Source organism: Bos taurus, chromosome 4 (assembly GCF_002263795.3).
Source record: "Bos taurus isolate L1 Dominette 01449 registration number 42190680 breed Hereford chromosome 4, ARS-UCD2.0, whole genome shotgun sequence".
NCBI classification, from domain to species: domain Eukaryota; kingdom Metazoa; phylum Chordata; class Mammalia; order Artiodactyla; family Bovidae; genus Bos; species Bos taurus.
In genome coordinates, this window is record NC_037331.1 from 107,738,890 (window position 1) to 107,759,049 (window position 20,160).

General features: G+C 40.7%; 1 protein-coding gene and 1 long non-coding RNA gene across 4 annotated transcripts in view; both read right to left on the bottom strand.

Annotated features, from left to right (window-relative positions):
* The window catches only part of TPK1 (thiamin pyrophosphokinase 1), a 382,700-nt gene that overhangs the window by 20,443 nt on the left and 342,097 nt on the right, over positions 1–20,160 (bottom strand). The gene's annotated exons all lie outside the window — the stretch shown is intronic.
* Positions 1–20,160, bottom strand: part of LOC112446451 (uncharacterized) — a 107,616-nt gene that overhangs the window by 15,197 nt on the left and 72,259 nt on the right. Inside the window, exon 2 of the long non-coding RNA XR_009494284.1 lies at positions 1–20,043. This exon is cut by the window's left edge and continues 15,197 nt beyond it. This is a non-coding gene — a long non-coding RNA (uncharacterized lncRNA). The remainder of the gene's footprint in view (positions 20,044–20,160) is intronic.

Here is a 20,160-nt window from a genome sequence, read left to right on the forward strand (position 1 = left end):
AATTAGCACACATGCAAGCAAGAGAGATGCAAAGCTGCTATGTGGGAAGCAGTCCTTCCTTTGTCAACCTACTGAAGCTCAGCAAGGACAACCTTTACTTACACTTATTGATGCAGGAGGACCTGAAAATTAACCTGAATTATATCCCAGAACTTTTCAGCGCCTGGGCAGTGATAAGAGGAGACTTACTACTCATTGTTATGCAAGGCTCTGATAATAAGTCCTTTCTTTCAGGATCTTATCTCTCAAAATCCTCATCTGTAAGACTCCTCCCAAGGTGAGCACTGGTCACCTCTCTATCCTGACAACTAATCCTTCCTTGAACTCAAATGACTAAGGAAGGGCTATTATAATTCTATTTGAAAGCGGCTGCATTTATCTTCATCTCTCGGAAGTCACACATTCTCCTTGCCCTTGGATTAGAGCCTTCATTAGAAGGCTCCTGATGTTCAATTTTTCTTCCATCTCCCACACTTCCTGTGTCCTGTCTCCACAGCCTGCTGTTCGAAAAACAGACCAAGGAAATGCTGCTGCCTGGGGGAATCAAGGCTGATTAGGCCAGTTAGAAAAATGCCTCCCAGCATTAGGACTTTGAAATGCTCAGGCTTCTCCAAAATAAACAGAAGTTATCGTTTCTCTTTGTTAAAAAGAAAATGTGTTAGGTCATTAAATGCACTAAATTCTACTTACAGCCCCCAGGTTGCAGTTAAAGAGCCAAATAAAGCTATTTTTAGGGGAAAAAAAAAAACTTTCTGGGTTTATGAAATAAAAAAGGGCCCTCCAAATCCATAAAATGTGACCTGTTTACATTCATTATTGGTGGCAAAATGAATGATCTGTGTAGAACTGGACCAAAATTTTTCAGTGTGAAGAGTCCATATCAGATTTAAATGTGCATGCAAAGAGGGGGTGGAGAAGGCGATGGCACCCCACTCCAGTACTCTTGCCTGGAAAATTCCATGGATGGAGGAGCCTGGTGGGCTGCAATCCATGGGGTTGCATAGAGTCGGACACATCTGAGCGACTTCACTTTCACTTTTCACTTTCATGCGTTGGAGAAGGAAATGGCAACCCACTCCAGTGTTCTTGCCTGGAGAATCCCAGGGATGGGGGAGCCTGGTGGGCTGCCGTCTATGGGGTCGCACAAAGTCAGACGCGACTGAAGCGACTTAGCAGCAGCAGCAGCAGCAAAGAGGGGGACACTAGTCTGTCCAAAGGCTGCTCTGAGCTGATGTACTTTGCTCTGTTTTCCTTCGCCTCCTGGGGCCCTGCCCTGCCACCTGTGGATGCTGGTGTGCCCCCAAAACATTCACACAAGGGGGAGAACGCTGGCTATATATGGCAAAGGTCATCCCAATTTGTTGCTGACCAGCTGTAGAACACTAGACAAGTCATCTTGTGCTCACGGCCTCAAGTACCAAAAAAACCAGGGTTGAACTTTCCACTGTAATGTTCCTCAGGTGACCTCAGTTCAGCATCTGTATGCAAAATGCCAGTAATACCTGTCCTCCGTTACCTCTACCACAGCTGTTGTGAAGATGAAGGGGTTAATGTTGATAAAGAGCTTTGACTTCTCCATGAAAGTATTGAAAATTTGTTGTGTTATCATCAGCATTTCATCTGCATGGAGGCAGCTTTAAAGTGGCATTTGCTTCTATCCTTCAAATGTCAACAGAGATTACTGTAAGTCCATCAAACAGATGGAAATGGCATAGAAAAGTGAAGAAAGAAAAGAATATGTGAGGTAGGAAAGGATAATTACTTAACATCAATCTCAGACCTCAGGTGACATCCACACAATCTATGCTGTTTTAGGATTTACCAGTCAAATCAGATAACTCTTAGCAGACTGACAAATAAAAACATATAAACACTATGCTCAGAAAAAGGCATTACCATATTGGGAGGACTGTTACAGGATTCTGTGAGGGACAAGATGAGGAGAATGACATGCGTGGGCTTGGAAAAAGACAGTGGCGGCCCCCAAAAACTGCTTTGAAGGATGTAACTCATTTGAATAAGTTTCGATTAAATCAGTCTATAAACCAGCCTATGTATGTGCTCTGTACTCAGCTGCATCTGACTCTTTGCAACCCCATGGACTGTAGCCTGCCAGGCTCTTCTGTCCATGGAATTTTCCAGGCAAGAATACTGCAACAGGTTGTCATTTCCTACTTCAGGGGATCTTCCCCACCCAGGGATCAAACCTGAGTCTCTTGAGTCTCCTGCGATGGCAGGCAGATTCTTCACCACTGCACCACTTGGGATGCCCAGTCTATTAATACTTCATGCATAATGACATCTGTAAGAACTAGGATATATGTTGTTCTAATTGGTGAAGGGACCTATTAACCTTATTGATAACCATATAGATTTCAACTGGCGACAGTATGTGATGGGTAGGAGGTAGATTAAAGCTGTCACCTTGGGCGTAGATGAAAGTGGTGAAAGTGTGGAAATCATAAAGACAAAGATAAGTTTTGGCTTGTGACACTGGAAAGGACAAGTTCAGGGGTATTCATGCAAATAAAGACAGGTGACCTAAATGGAGACGAAGGCCTGGTAGAGGGGCCTGGCGGGTTACAGTCCATGGGGTCGCAAAGAGTTGGACACCACTGAGTTACTGAGCACACACATCATCATATATATTCAAGTTTTCTTGTTACATTTAACAATAAGTGGAAAAAAAAAAAAACCACCAAAAACAGAATGGTACGGATTTTCAAAATAACCCATGTGTAGAAGGAACATCTCCTTAAAGGGAAGAACAGGACCACTTTGAAGAAAGGTTTAAAAATTCTGAACACAAGGTACCCCTATTAGGTTACAATGAGGGTGGTGTTTTTTTTGTTGTTGTTGTTGTTTTTTAAAAAACAACTATAATAGCGTCCATATTTACACATATCCCTATCTCCCACCCCCAATACACACACCAATATGTGAAAAGAAAACTTATTATTTTCACCACCTAAGAATTAGAAAAATCTCTGCATGTATACACTGATAAATCTTAGTAAGTGAAGGGCAGCTGCCATTAGAAGCTGATTTTCCTTCTGTGGCTGGCAACATTTAGTTAAATTAATCCGAAGACTCTGAGTCCTTGAGTTTGCAAACAGAAGTTCTGATGGGCCATGGAAATCTCTCTGAGACTCTGGCTCAATCTGGATAACTCTGCCAGACCAACTGCTCACACCTGGGGCCCCCTTGCTGATGAAATGTCTGCTTCCCACAGGAAAGCATCTCCCTTGCTGCTGGGCTCCCTGCTTCCTCTTCGGCCCCGCCCTCTCTAGACTCCATGTCCACTGTGGTTCCCTGGGACCGCCTCCCACTACCTCCTGTGCCCTTCCTACCAGGGCCATCAGTACCTTTGACATCAAATCTAATAAGAGATGATCTTTCTGATATCTCTCGGCTTGAACCTCTTGTGAGACTCTTGAAAACAAAATCCCAATGGTCACAGTGGCTTTTCACTGCCTTGTGGAAAAATATAGACAAAACAGAAACAGTAGATACGTGTTTAGGATCAAAGCAGAATTCATTAGATTATGTGGCTATTTTTAGAACAGAATTTCAGTTAGTGAGAGTCTGCCCACTGTCTTTTAGGAAAAACCACACTTACGTCACATGTTTTATTAATAACAGAAATGATTTGTTATAGTAAGGGTAATAAAACAGTGTCTTCTTTGTCCATAAATGTACAAATGTATACGGCTTGCTTCTAATAAATTTCATCATGACCTATTTCCATTTTTAATTTCCTCTCACTGATACACAATGTTAATATTTCATATTAGAAATAGCTTGCATCTTACTATATGAATATTCTAATGAGTCTGAAAATATTAGCTATTCTTAAAAGCAAGCTACTTTAATGCACAAGTAATATATTCCCTCCTGCTCTAGTTGTAATAATCAATCCACTTTTCAATATTCATACCATGGATCCTTTCCTGCTGGTAGCGTGAACTTCTCTCCTTTCTTGATGTACTTGCTTTGCATTAACTATTTGCATACAAAGGTTGCATATTATATTATCCCAGGCTCAAATTTAAGACTTTCTAGTTAGCACTTACTGTATGAGTGGAACAGTGGCATGTATATTCTCACATGTTAAATGTTCAAATGTCTTTTTCTCCCCATCAGGTATATGACTTGGGCTGACTTATTTTATCACAGAATTTCTAATCTGGAAGGGCCCATTGTCTATGATCTAGTTCAGTGGTTTAACACAGATAAAAATGAAGCTGCTCGCACTTTGACCAGTTGGGGTCCTAGGCTCAGAGCTTTGTCCACCTGGCTCTGTTGTTGTTTAGTTGCTAAGCTGTGATTCATGGGGTCACAAAGAGTTGGACACAACTGAGTGACTGAACTGAACTGTGCTATATCTATAGGAAATGCATTAGGTACAAATTAAGTTGAAATGCAGCTAATCTACATTCACTTTTAATATGGGAAAGTTATTTCATGATACAGAAAAAGGCTTTAGTGCCAGGGTTTTTATTTGTAATTCTAAATAAAGTGATTTCTATCATTAGAGAAAATGGAAAAAAATTAATTTGTAATGAGTGGCTGTATTTTCAACTATAAGAATGAAAATTAACGTTTCAAAATATCTGGCATCAGTTCAGTTCAGTCGCTCAGTCGTGTCCAACTCTTCGTGACCCCATGAATCGCAGCACGCCAGGCCTCCCTGTCCATTAGCAACTCCCAGAGTTCACTCAAACTCATGTCCATCGAGTCAGGGATGCCATCCAGCCATCTCATCCTCTGTCGTCCCCTTCTCCTCAGGCCCCCAATCCCTCCCAGCATCAGTCTTTTCCAGTGAGTCAACTCTTCGCATAAGGTGGCCAAAGTACTGGAGTTTCAGCTTCAGCATCATTCCCTCCAAAGAAATCCCAGGGCTGATCTCCTTCAGAATGGACTGGTTGGATCTCCTTGCAGTCCTAGGGACTCTCAAGAGTCTTCTCCAACACCACAGTTCAAAAGCATCAATTCTTCGGCGCTCAGCCTTCTTCACAGTCCAACTCTCACATCCATACATGACCACAGGAAAAACCATAGCCTTGACTAGACAAACCTTTGTTGGCAAAGTAATGTCTCTGCTTTTGAATATGCTATCTAGGTTGGTCATAACTTTCCTTCCAAGGAGTAAGCGTCTTTTAATTTCATGGCTGCAGTCACCATCTGCAGTGATTTTGGAGCCCAAAAAATAAAGTCTGACACTGTTTCCACTGTTTCTCCATCTATTTCCCATGAAGTGAAGGGACCGGATGCCATAATCTTCGTTTTCTGAATGTTGAGCTTTAAGCCAACTTTTTCACTCTCCACTTTCACTTTCATCAAGAGGCTTTTGAGTTCCTCTTCATTTTCTGCCATAAGGGTGGTGTCATCTGCATATCGGAGGTTATTGATATTTCTCCTGGCAATCTTGATTCCAGCTTGTGCTTCTTCCAGTCCAGCGTTTCTCATGATGTACTCTGCATATAAGTTAAATAAGCAGGGTGACAACATACAGCCTTGACATACTCCTACTCCTATTTGGAACTAGTCTGTTGTTCCGTGTCCAGTTCTAACTGTTGCTTCTTGACCTGCATACAGATTTCTCAAGAGGCAGGTCAGGAGGTCTGGTATTCCCATCTCTTTCAGAATTTTCTACAGTTTATTGTGATCCACACAGTCAAAGGCTTTGGCCTAGTCAATAAAGCAGAAGTAGATATTTTTCTGGAACTCTCTTGCTTTTTCTATGATCCAGCGGATGTTGGCAATTTGATCTCTGGTTCCTCTGCCTTTTCTAAAACCAGCTTGAACATCGGGAAGTTCACGGTTCACGTACTGCTGAAGCCTGGCTTGGAGAATTTTGAGCATTACTTTACTAGCATGTGAGATGAGTGCAATTGTGTGGTAGTTTGAGCATTCTTTGGCATTGCCTTTCTTTGGGATTGGAATGAAACCTGACCTTTTCCAGTCCTGTGGCCACTGCTGAGTTTTCCAAATTTGCTGGCATTCTGAGTGCAGCACTTTCACAGCATCATCTTTCAGGATTTGAAATAGCTCAACTGGAATTCTATTACCTCCACTAGCTTTGTTCGTAGTGATGCTTTCTAAGGCCCACTTGACTTCACATTCCAGGATGTCTGGCTCTAGGTCAGTGATCACACCATCGTGATTATCTGGGTTGTGAAGATCTTTTTTGTACAGTTCTTCTGTGTATTCTTGCCATCTCTTCTTAATATCTTCTGCTTCTGTTAGGTCCATACCATTTCTGTCCTTTATCGAGCCCATCTTTGCATGAAAATGTTCCTTTGGTATCTCTGATTTTCTTGAAGAGATCTCTAGTCTTTCCCATTCTGTTGTTTTCCTCTATTTCTTTGCATTGATCACTGAGGAAGGCTTTCTTATCTCTTCCTGCTATTCTTTGGAACTCTGCATTCAGATGCTTATATCTTTCCTTTTCTCCTTTGCTTTTCACTTCTCTTCTTTTCACAGCTATTTGTAAGGCCTCCCCAGACAGCCATTTTGCTTTTTTGCATTTCTTTTCCATGGGGATGGTCTTGATCCCTGTCTCCTGTACAACGTTATGAACCTCATTCCATAGTTCATCAGGCACTTTATGTATCAGATCTAGGCCCTTAAATCTATTTCTCACTTCCACTGTATAATCATAAGGGATTTGATTTAGGTCATACCTGAATGGTTTAGTGGTTTCCCCTACTTTTTTCAATATAAGTCTGAATTTGGTAATAAGGAGTTCATGATCTGAGCCACAGTCAGTTCCTGGTCTTATTTTTGTTGACTGTATAGAGCTTCTCCATCTTTGGCTGCAAAGAATATAATCAATCTGATTTCGGTGTTGACCATCTGGTGATGTCCATGTCTAGAGTCTTCTCTTATGCTGTTGGAAGCGGGTGTTTGCTCTGACCAGTGCATTTTCTTGGCAAAACTCGATCAGTCTTTGCCCTGCTTCATTCCGTATTTCAAGGCCAAATTTGCCTGTTACTCCAGGTGTTTCTTGACTTCCTACTTTTGCATCTGGCATCAGGTTTACCCAAATCAGATGATTGTAACATTTTTAGTAAAAAGGGGATGGAGACTGATGACTTTTGGTTATATTAAAAAAATCATTCCTCAAAACCTGAGTTATATAATTCTTACAAGCTAAAGTTATATCAAAGGGTTAAGAAGTGATATTTATTTGGTGTGATATAGCCAAATTTACAACAATCTATGTAGTAAAAACAATCATTGCTAACGAATTATTTTTAAAAACTGTTAAACCGCAAGTGTATATATAATAGAAGCAGCTTAAGAACATCTTTTCTATATTAGTAATTAAGCAATAAACAAATAATCCCATATATTCCCTGCTAGCATCTAGGTTGACAGAAAGATCCATGGTTTCCCTGGTTTCTCTGATGCCATCTGGCATCTAGTTGGTAAGAGGCCTCACTAGTAGGCCCCTCTGACTCTGGGCCTGGTTGTGCTTTGCTGACGAGCAGATCTAAGCTCCTAACTTTGGTTTCATCAGTAGTCGATGGAGCATCGCAAACTACCCTCTCGATGGATGCAACTGTGACTTCTCAATTTTCTGCTCTTGATCAGACCTTTTTTTTTTTTTCCTGAGAAGCAATCTGGGGGCACTAACTGCCTCTTCCCGTATTTTTCCTAGAACATCTCAATCATCTCAAAAAATGTGTCTGATCCGAGCTCCCGTGGACCTCACTCACGAACGCTCACTAAGATGCCTGTGATGTCCTCCGATTATGAGAGATCCCCTCCCTGCTGCAGAGATGACAGACATGATTGTGCTGTCTCTGTTCTCTACACTTAATGGTTGAGCTTTTCCAAGCAGTGACTACAGAGTGGCTTCCCCTTGGGCCCTGTGGCTGCCTGATGGATCTAGAATACTGTTTGTCTCTGATGTTGGCTTTAGGGCAGCTTCTCTTCTGAGCCGTGGCCAGCAAGCCTCCCGTGTCACAGTCACATTCCGTTAGTGCTAGAATGTCCCATTTTCTATTTACTGACAGACATGGCAGTTTCCTTTCTTTGGAATCAAAGGGGCATTTCCTACAGGATGCATTGCAGGACTGTGGACTGGTTCCGAGTTGCTAAAGGAATTAATCTGAACTGATAAACTCTGTCTCTTCTGGCCCTCATTCCATACAAGTCTTACTCTTCCAAATAAGCCCAGAGATGCAGACAACCTAATTCAGTCCGTTTCCCTGTCAAGGGATGAAGAAGCCATCTTGGCAGATTGTCTTTCCTTCTAAACATCTTACAAGAGATGTGTAGACTTTCAACTGGGGCCAGGGATGAGCATCCTCTAGATCCAGGCATGAAGTCAGGCATCTGGACACACATCTGTCTCTGATGGACGCCATTTTACTTTCTTCCTGGCACCCTCCTGGGCATTTTGCCCGAAAGAGTGATGGATCTCTTCTTGATTCAGGACTTAAATGTGCTTCAACGTTCTAAATAAATGTTACTTTGTTTACTATGGCTGCTATTTTGGTACATCTTTTTCTCTCTGTGCTACTCTAATATTTTAAATAAAAAAGGGACAGATTTTTAAAAGTTTTGCACAAATGCAAAATGCTTTTTTAAGCAGTAATTAGTCTAGTATGGCTCTTATAATGTGCAATACAAGAATGGTGATGTGTTTATTTAGGACTAGTTAAGGTAGGTTATGGGGCTTCCCTGATAGCTCAGTTAGTAAAGAATCCGCATATAAATGATTTTATACAACATGGAAAAATATGTAAAGTCTAAATAAAAAGCTATCTTTACTTTAAAATAAAAGGCTCATATATTGATCATATTGAACCTTATTAGAAGACACCTACCAGGATTGGTGATATAAGCTCATGACCCTCAAATGCAGAGTTGTAATGCACCACTAAATTAATATACTGGTACATTCTTCAGGCAGAGGCATTAAATTTTTAACAGTGCAATTGACTGCATGTAGTTCCACCTTCAAACATGACACTTGTGAAAAACTGCAAAAGCCATGCTCCTGGTATGTGATATATGTTACTGGTTTCTAAAATACTAAGATAAAAAGATCTACTTTCTGTTTTGATTTAGCCAAAACCCAGTGTGCAAAGGGATTTACACAGTCTCAGAAATAGGAGATCAGTGTAGGAAATACAAAAATACTATACTGTCTTCTAAGTTTCTCCCATATGGCTAATTCATGACATTTGGAGTTAAAGAGATAATATAATTACAATGGGGGAAAAACTGTCCTGTAAAGCCCTTTTTAAAAAAGAGTATGGTAAATTTCTGTTGGGTTGATTTGATTGCCATTTTAGGATACCTAAAGTATCTCTTTGTACACCTGTGATTTTTTAAACAATACATGACAAAGGCCAGTTACTGTCATCTACATAGACATTCATATGCTTTATGATGCAAAAGACTAATTCTTAGGGATAGAGTGGGAACTATATGTAGAGTTTGAAAAAAATTCTTAGAATTGCACTTGTGTTAAGTGTAAAATTTATTGTGAAAATCAGACATTAAGAGTGATCTTTTTATGTTTATTAAAATGAGTCATGAGTTTTACAAAGGTAAGAAACACTGGACTAAGCAGGCATTAATAAGAATGCCTGAAAGGGGGCTACCCTGATCCGTTATTCATTGTGGTGATGGACCTGCTGTGCTCCACAGTACAAGACTGCATTGCAGCACATGCTGGCAGAGCTACTGGCTGGGATTAAGGGTGCAGTGTTATGTGCAAAGGTAAAGCCTTGGTGCCATGAACAAAACTCTTTACGAAAAGGAGGTGAGGAATGCTATTTTATAATTATGCATACAGCTGTTCTCAATTTGTAGAAGTTAGTCTGCCAATTTGACAAACTCCAGTAAAAACCAGGAATCCCTAACTGTTTAAATCATACAAAGGTACTTATCTTAAAAATATTAATTCTAAAGTTCACTCACTACTCAGAATCCTGGAAGCCCAGGAGAGACCAGGTTTGTTTTGCTCTCCATTGTACTGCACAGTTAGCAGAGTACTGGGTCTAAGGTGGACTTATTATAAAGATTTATTGAATGAATAAATGAATATTTATTGAATGAATAAATGGGTATCTGAATAAAACAACCAACATAAAGACTGAGAACGACTTTGGTACCGATCCAGAATGACTGTTGACCAGGAACTGGGTGTCTGTTCTACAAACATCCACTCAGGCCCCAGGGTCTAGGTATCAGGTAATGCATCCTGAAAGCCAAGACACAGACCAGCCCATACTCCTTTGGTGCTGATCATCCTGAGGGCCTTTTACTGACTTCTCTTCCTAGAACTCAGCATTTCCTTACATGGTTATGACGACTGAAGCATGCCAACCCCAGGTGTTCCAGAACTTATTTAATATTGCTTCTCGGCCACCTGAAAGGTGAGTCCAGAGGCACCAGAGGGGAGCATGGCCAGAACCCTGTGCCCGTAATTTCCCTTTCCATCCTTTGAGTTCATGTCATAAAATACCACACATCCACGGACGAAACTTGGAGAAATGTGTTTCTGATAAACTAAGCATTGTTAAGCTTTTCATTTTAGCACAACATTTATGTAGAAGTCGTGGTTCTTCCTAGCTGGTATCAAGGTATTTCCCTCACTAGATGTAAAAAGCACTTTCTCTATGGCTCAGTGGTTTTACTACTGGAGGAAACATCCCATTAAATTTTCCCATCAGGCAGTAAGGAGTAGAGAGATTCATTATGTGAAGAGAGGCAAGGTAAAGGTTTACTATATAATCAATCAGTGGTAATATACACTTGTTTCTCCTATCAGAGAAACTGCTCCTCACAAGTCTTAAGGGAACAAGGGAATTTCTTTAACAGTAATCTTGAAAGTATGCATATTCTGATATAACATTAATCGTAACATTTATCATGTGATATGGTTATAGATCTGTAAGTTTAAATTCACCTTAAACTCTCATTAGCCCGAATAGCCAGTATGAATAGTAAGTTTTCACAATAGGTTTATCATGGTTTTATACAGCTCCATGGAGTCATTAATGGAGAGTTTGGGTTAATATCCTGCATTATTTGAACTGATTTTAGATTTGAAGAAGACATTTGCAACATGCTTGATGAAGGGAAGTTCTTAGATCAATGAAGATGAGAACACTGGACTGGAAATCAAGTCTCAGGTAGCTGAGACAGCCGTCTCAGAATGACAGCCGTCATTCTGCCTGGGATCTCAGTTTTAGTCTCGCTAGGTGAGGTCCTAAGTCTCTAGGTCCCGAGACATCAGGCCAGCTCTTCCACTCATACAGCCTAGGTTCACCTTATGCAAGGCGGGAAATGATGTGGTTAAAAAAAAAAAACAACAAACTTTTCCTTTATAGTACAGCTTGAATGTCCATTAGTTCATAAAATGTATTCCTATAGATTTCCTTATGCTTATACCATTACTGACTATTTTCCGGGTCTCTTCTGTCTCTTGAGTTCTATCTTCTCAGATGGTAAAGCATCTGCCTGCAATGCACTAGACCCAGGTTCAATCCCTGGTTTGGGAAGATCCCCTGGAGAAGGGAATGGCAACCCAGTCCAGTACTCTTGCCTGGAAAATTCCATGAACAGGGGAGCCCGGTGGGCTACAGTTCATGGGGTCACAAAGAGTCGGACATGACTGAGCAACTAACACACACACAAAGGGATAATAGATTCCAAGAAGGACCTTTTAAGTCTCAGAATGATAAAGTGGTCAGAGACTGAGTATACAGTTAGACAATGGAAAGACCACATGTAAAACAGACTCTACAACCTGCAAAATCTTGCCCAAGAAACCAACCTCATATCTATAGTAACCAGCCCAGGAAGTCAGACTGCTATATCTATTAATAATCCAGGAAGCCAAACAATAATTTCATAACAACTGAACCCAAGTAGCTAAGACTTGATCAATAACTGACAAATTACCTAGTTTTTGTCCCTGTTTTCAACTTTTAGACCAGCCAAAGAAATCCAAATATTGGAGGATGGAGGGGAATGAGAAGTGCTCACCACATTGAGAAGGTAACTTGAGACCAAGAAAATGAGGCAGGAAGCTCCATATAATTGATGGATCAGTTTACTGTAGGGTGACTTAGAGGCTAAGATTGGGCAGACGACGTTCAGGAGCGTTTGAAGCTGCACTCATTGGGACAATTTCATGGTTAGGGTCTAGGGGTATGTGCTTGGAAACAGGAAGCGCATTTCTAGGTCAAGATTTATGAATGGGTCACCAGTCTTGTGGGTACTGGCAATATATCAGCAAAGGTTTTTGTCACTGTCTGGAGACTAACAAAGCATACAGGCCACCTGGACTTAGTGGGTGTTAAACAATATCTATTAACTACAAAGCCCTTGACAACAGAGACATGATTTATCACACAGTCCTAGGTAGGGTCAGTGGAAGGACAGGAGGAACTGTCCGGGCCCAAGATGGCATCAGTACATCAAACATGCTCCTCTAACCAATTACATAGGAGGGGGTCCACTTCTAGCTAGCCTGGCCTGCAGCTTCTCCAGGCCCAGACTCTAATCAGGGTGATTTCAAGTCTTCCACTTCCCACTATAAAGTTTCCCTACCCCTCAGCCTGTCTTTGGGCCACTCTGCAAGTGACTACAAATAAGTAGTCCCTCTTGTTCTCATTTGGATGGCATTCATTTATTTCCACAGTGAGACTAAAAACAAAGAGAAAGCACTCAACTTCTGCAAGGTCCTCTGTCGAGGCCATCTTTCTTTCTTTTCTTGGTCAACTATTTTTAATTAATAACTGCTATTCAAAAACTTTCATATACTCAAAACCTCCTACACTATACTTTGTATTATCTACTCTGAACATATGATTCTCTCTCAACTTCTTAGGGAAACAAGTCCAAGAAGAACTGCCTCTGTATCTTCTCAGCACTTACTCTCAACAGCTATAGTTTAATTCAGTCAATTAATTTCTCCCTTCCCCTGGTTACCACAGAGAAGGAGACATCTCTTCTGTCTGATGCTCTGGGTACCACTGTCTCCAACCGGCTCACAGCTTTGACCTACCGATTACTGAGCACCCTCTCATTTCTTCATTCTCTTCCCTTCTTACTCTGACCACCAAGATGTGTTCAAGGCTCTGCCACCTGAAACTCTGTCACTCCCTCCCTGACTCCAAGCCCCTTGCAGCTCTCCATCTGTCTCTCTTAAGCACGTTAGAGAACATATACTGGGATTCCTTATCTGTTCTTCAATTTCCATTCATTTCACACCCAGATACACTGAAGGTTCTACTTGTTACTTCACTGAAACTGTACGAAGATCACCAATGACTTTTTCCCCTAAAACAATGTGTATTCTCAGTGCCTAGTATTGTGGCTGACCTGTGGAAGAAACTCGTCTTCCTTGATTTCTTAACTTTAACAATAGTTCTGCATTACTGAGCTGTGACCTGGCTTAGCTTTACCTGAATTAACTTACACAATCTTGTAGCAAACAGATGAAGTAGGTGGTGTTATTGTTCTGGAAATTAGGGCTCACACAGAGAGTAAATCTCCCTCACACCTGATCCATCCTAAGATCCATCCTTGCCTTTTCCCTCTGAAATAACAACAGGAGTAGATAGAAAAAAAATACCCTGAAAGACCCAGATTTCTGCTCATTTCCTGGCACATGAATAAGAGCTCAAAATATGTTGAGTATTCTTCTTCTAGCACCCAAAGCCATGGTATAACATGGAGTATACTAATACATTTTGACTAATTGAATGTGCCCAGAGAGGTCAGAATAGTGATGCTTAAATAATGATTTCTGCTGGGAGCTATGGCTTGCTGGGGCTTTAAAGGCAAGGAGGGCATTTGTCTTGGACCAGGAGGCTGCCAGAAGCCTTTACCTGGTCACATTGGTCTTAGAAAAGAATAGGAAAAAAACTCATTTTTCCTTTCTCTGCAATATGCACCTACTCATTTCTAAAACGGAAAATTTATGAATGGTGTTATTTGGTAATCACAGTCATCTTTTTGAGAAAAGGATTTATCTTTATCTCATTATGGCAAATATTAGAGTGTAGGTGTGAAATGAAGGGGAGAGCAGTTAAGTCTTTTTTCCCCTATTGTTTACATGTATAAATATTAAAATTCATAAGACGTAATTTTGAAAATCTGCTCCTATAGGAAAATAAAGTGTAATTAGAGTTGAATAAAACAAAAGGGGAAATGAGAGCATCGACTTTCTGATTTACTATCTTGCCTTCCCTCCCACTGGAATCAATTTACAGTGGATAGGAAAGATCCAGACAGCAGGAGGAACAAGGGGTTGTTAACACAAATTATAAGGAAAGGAACTCCCTTCGAATTTCAGGAACTGAGCCAAGGGAGAAAATTAGAGTGGGAGACTATTCACACTGCACCATAACAGTACTCACATCACTGAGTGCCTCAAAAATCCCTAATCAAATAAAAGCATTAGCATTTATTGTCTTTCTGCCTAAATATTGTTAAATGCTTAGGAAAAGTCCCCAGAAGACAGTTACCAGTTTGCCAAGAGGTCCCAGGAAGAATTCCTTTCCAGCTGCGAGATGTATTTCCTTAGTGTAAGAGCGAGGGAATATGACCGGATCCATGCTGTTACAGACACTGTGTTACTTTAATGATGCTGCCCTCATGGAAAGAAAACTATACCAAGAAAAAGAGGCAGGAAGAAGCAAACAATTCACTAGCTGCTGACATTAAACAAAGCGTGGGTTTCTGGCTCGAAATACCATACAGGCAAAAATCTGGGAAGAAATGTATAAATTATTTAGATAAGAGGAGTTTTAACTCAAATGTGGAAGGGACAGGGAGGAAAAATCATCAGATAAACTGCTCAAAGCAGGAAACCTGGGTGGCTGTGGTATCTTTCTGGAGCCAATGGAGGCCATGAGGGTATTCTGAAATTGTCATGAAGCTAGCTGGGAGCGCTCCGATGGCTGAGGTGCTGTTTACTAACAGAGAACAGACACACAAACAGAACCCCTCCCAGCAACAGGATTCCACATTTTATCATTGTTGCTTTTGAATTGCTCAGTTGTGTCCAACTCTCTGTGACCCTCAACTGTAGCACGCTAGACTCCTCTGTTTTCCCCTACCTCCTGGGGTTTGCTCAAATTCATGTCCATTGAGTCAGTGATGCTTCTAACCATCTCATCCTCTACCCTTAATAGTAAATATTACTATCTTCTCATCATAACTGAGGATGGACTCATCATTGGAAAAAAAGTTGAAAGGTTTCCTTTATTCAAGCAAATAATTTAAAAGATGGGGAAATAGAAAAGTAAAATATCTGAAAGATCATAAAACCAAAAAGTGCTTAAATTCAGTAACAAAAAGGGACTTCAAAGCTACATTTGAGCAAAGGGGAAAAAACAGTTGATCTCTACTTGGAGAAGACGGGGTAGCATCAGTGACTCAGCTCTCCTTGGGAAGAGGGTCTTGTGTGTCACACACGAAACTGAGCTCAGGGCACGCGGACGGGGTTCTATCTGCTGCACTCAGATCACTGAAAGGGATGGTACAATTATGCTTCAGTAATGGGTTACTTTTCAGAGATTACCCTTTTACATATCGTCAAGATTAACAAGGTGAAGTGTGGGCTAAATTAGGACTGTACAGACGGGTTGAGAGATGGTGAGTACCTTCCCCAAAGATGACTGATTAGAGGCTCTCTAGAAAGGCATTGAATAATGCAAGGTTCTGTCCTTGGAAACTATCTCCATTCATGTCTGTATCATCATCTTGGAATAAAACCCATACGATTCATCAGTGGGTGACAGAATACTGAGAGAGATAAACTAAAGAAAGAAGCGAGATTCACAATGATCCTGAAAGTTCAAGTTAGGAGCCAAAAGCAATGGGGGAGAACTATATACTTTAAAAGAGTGAATTTTATGGTATGCGATTGTTGTTGTTTTACAAAAGCTATTATGTAAACAAATGAACAAACAAAACCAATTACAGATGTTTAACTGGAAAATAAAGCTTCATATTTGAGTTAAAAAAAAATACATCCTGGATAGGAAAAGCTTAACTGGTGATAGTCTATGGGTTTGAGTAGACATTGTGCTCACGTAATAGCCAACAGCATGGTCCATTGGAGTCTTAGCTTCCTGAGAACCAGACTTATCCCTGAATCCTCAGCACCTCATGTCATATGTACAGGATAAAAGTGTAATAAATATTTGTTACACATGTTGCTTAAAAACAACCACAATAGCCAAAAACGAATGCAACTTTAAGTTACAAAAGCTTAAATGTAGGAGTTTCTTTCTGTGCACGTGATTGGTTATTTACCCCCATGGCACCCTGATGGAGAAACATAACCTCCAAGAGTAAGTTCTCATGCACAGGAGGAGGTCACCGCTCTCTCAGTCAATTACAAGAGGCACTAAGGCAATAAAACAGAAGATAAACGAAGTTCATCTACTTAGATGGGGCGCTTGTGGCGCTTTCCACAAGCCAGTGGAAGAAAACAGCCTTCTGAGGTCTTTATTTGTGGACAAACTTCGAAAGGAACTGGCTGTTTATCTTCCACAGTTATGGGGAGTTTCTGGGCCAAGTCTCCCCAGATAAGGCATTTTTCCTGGGGTTAATTCCTGGGGCCTCAGGAATTAACATCGGTAACAGATTGTATTTCTATTATTGGTCATACAAGAGACCCAGAAGTTAGCAATTACCATCTCTAGCCTTGAATTTCCCTAGGTTGTAGGCTTTTCTAGAAGGGCATTAAAAATAATCACAAAATAACACAAACCCACAGCCAAGCAAACAGCCCTACATCACTTTCTAAGCCATCATTCTCTTATTTTTTCCATTTTTAAGACCTGAAGCCAGAAGAACTTTAATGGGAGACAGAGAGGTGACTTCTATGTGAGATGAACCAAGCCTCTATCATCTTGGTATCACTCTCAGAAATATTCTAGCTGAACAAGTGGGTTGATAGTGTGTGGCCATATGTACTTTTTAGATTATTTTGACAAGTCCAGTTAGTCAGTCCAACCAAGACAGCTCAGAAAAAGGAGTCTTATGAGTCAAAATAGAGGATTCCAATCAGGTTGGGTTTCATAGACCACAGTTTGTATTGGCCTGAGATGCATGGAAGACAGTCTTAATTATGTAGTCCTGAAGATACAAAATATTTAGTCCAAGTATGGTTTGAGATTTAAAAACAAAGAAAAGGAAGTTAATACCAATTTGTAGTAGGTGGGACTGAAGAAAGATATAAGGAATGAATCTTGAATAACTGTAAATGAATTCATATAAGAAAGTACATGCATCCTTAAATTCTTTAAAATGATTTGTTTATACAAAGAATTCAAATGACCCACTGTTTATCCTGCTATGCAAATCCTTTCTCTTTAACTATATAATAAAAAAATTTGATGAATAACCACATGTTCCAAATTACTGATGTTGACTTCAAAGAATCATTAAGTATACCACTTTCAAATCTAATAGTAAGTATTATAAGTTATAAAATCCTTTATCCTGGCCAGTCTTCAAGACTTATTTGAGATGAGAATACAGACTTTTAATTATTATGTGTGATACATTCTTCATGTATCTGCCTTTGAATTTGAGAATTGGTTTGAAAGTTTAGGGCAAGAAACTGTGGTCTACTCAAGTCTGTCTATCAGATCAGATCAGATCACATCAGTCGCTCAGTCGTGTCCGATTCTTTGCGACCCCATGAATCACAGCACGCGAGGCCTCCCTGTCCATCACCAACTCCCGGAGTTCACCCAGACTCACGTCCATCGAGTCAGTGATGCCGTCCAGCCATCTCATCCTCTGTCTTCCCCTTCTCCTCCTGCCCCCAATCCCTTCCAGCATCAGAGTCTTTTCCAATGAGTCAACTCTTCACATGAGGTGGCCAAAGTACTGGAGTTTCAGCTTTAGCATCATTCCCTCCAAAGAAATCCCAGGGCTGATCTTTTTCAGAATGGACTGGTTGGATCTCCTTGCAGTCCAAGGGACTCTCCAACACCACAGTTCAAAATAATCAATTCTTCAGCGCTCAGCCTTCTTCACAGTCCAACTCTCACATCCATACATGACCACAGGAAAAACCATAGCCTTGACTAGATGAACTTTGTTGGCAAAGTAATGTCTCTGCTTTTGAATATGCTATCTAGGTTGGTCATAACTTTCCTTCCAAGGAGTAAGCGTCTTTTAATTTCATGGCTGCAGTCACCATCTGCAGTGATTTTGGAGCCCAGAAAAATAAAGTCTGATACTGTTTCCACTGTTTCCCCATCTATTTTCCATGAAGTGAAGGGACCGGATGCCATGATCTTCGTTTTCTGAATGTTGAGCTTTAAGCCAACATTTTCACTCTCCACTTTCACTTTCATCAAGAGGCTTTTGAGTTCCTCTTCACTTTCTGCCATAAGGGTGGTGTCATCTGCATATCTGAGGTTATTGATATTTATCCCGGCAATCTTGATTCCAGCTTGTGCTTCTTCCAGTCCAGCGTTTCTCATGATGTACTCTGCATGTAAGTTAAATAAGCAGGGTGACAATATACAGCCTTGACGTACTTCTTTTCCTATTTGGAACAAGTCTGTTGTTCCATGTCCAGTTCTAACTGTTGCTTCTTGACCTGCATACAGATTTCTCAAGAGGCAGGTCAGGTGGTCTGGTACTCCCATCTCTTTCAGAATTTTCTACAGTTTATTGTGATCCACACAGTCAAAGGCTTTGGCATAGTCAATAAAGCAGAAATAGATGTTTTTCTGGAACTCTCTTGCTTTTTCCATGATCCAGCGGATGTTGGCAATTTGATCTCTGGTTCCTCTGCCTTTTCTAAAACCAGCTTGAACATCTGGAAGTTCACGGTTCACATATTGCTGAAGCCTGGCTTGGAGAATTTTGAGCATTACTTTACTAGTGTGTGAGATGAGTGCAATTGTGCGGTAGTTTGAGCATTCTTTGGCATTGCCTTTCTTTGGGATTGGAATGAAAACTGACCTTTTCCAGTCCTGAGGCCACTGCTGAGTTTTCCAAATTTGCTGGCATATTGAGTGCAGCACTTTCACAGCATCATCTTTCAGGATTTGGAATAGCTCAACTGGAATTCCATCACCTCCACTAGCTTTGTTCGTAGTGATGCTTTCTAAGGCCCACTTGACTTCACATTCCAGGATGTCTGGCTCTAGGTCAGTGATCACACCATCGTGATTATCTGGGTCGTGAAGATCTTTTTTGTACAGTTCTTCTGTGTATTCTTGCCATCTCTTCTTAATATCTTCTGCTTCTGTTAGGTCCATACCATTTCTGTCCTTTATCGAGCTCATCTTTGCATGAAAATGTTCCTTTGGTATCTCTGATTTTCTTGACGAGATCTCTAGTCTTTCCCATTCTGTTGTTTTCCTCTATTTCTTTGCACTGATCGCTGAAGAAGGCTTTCTTATCTCTCCTTGCTATTCTTTGGAATTCTGCATTGAGATGCTTATATCTTTCCTTTTCTCCTTTGCTTTCTGCTTCTCTTCTTTTCACAGTATTTGTAAGGCCTCCTCAGACAGCCATTTTGCTTTTTTGCATTTCTTTTCTATGGGAATGGTCTTGATCCCTGTCTCCTGTGCAATGTCACGAACCTCATTCCATAGTTCATCAGGCACTCTATCTATCAGATCTAGGCCCTTACATCTATTTCTCACTTCCAAAGGGATTTGATTTAGGTCATACCGGAATGGTCTAGTGGTTTTCCCTACTTTTTTCAATTTCAGTCTGAATTTGGCAATAAGGAGTTCACGGTCTGAGCCACAGTCAGCTCCTGGTCTTGTTTTTGCTGACTGTATAGAGCTTCTCCATTTTTGGCTGCAAAGAATATAATAATCTGATTTCGGTATTGACCATCTGGTGATGTCCGTGTATAGAGTCTTCTCTTGTGTTGTTCGAAGAGGGTGTTTGTTATGACCAGTGCATTTTCTTGGCAAAACTCTATTAGTCTTTGCCCTGCTTCATTCTGTATTCCAAGGCCAAATTTGCCTGTTACTCCAGGTGTGTCTTGACTTCCTACTTTTGCATTCCAGTCCCCTATAATGAAAAGGACATCTTTTTTTGGGTGTTAGTTCTAAAAGGTCTTGTAGATCTTCTATATATCTGAGTATACCATATTAAATATCCACAATATGTTCCCTGCCTCTGGCTGCT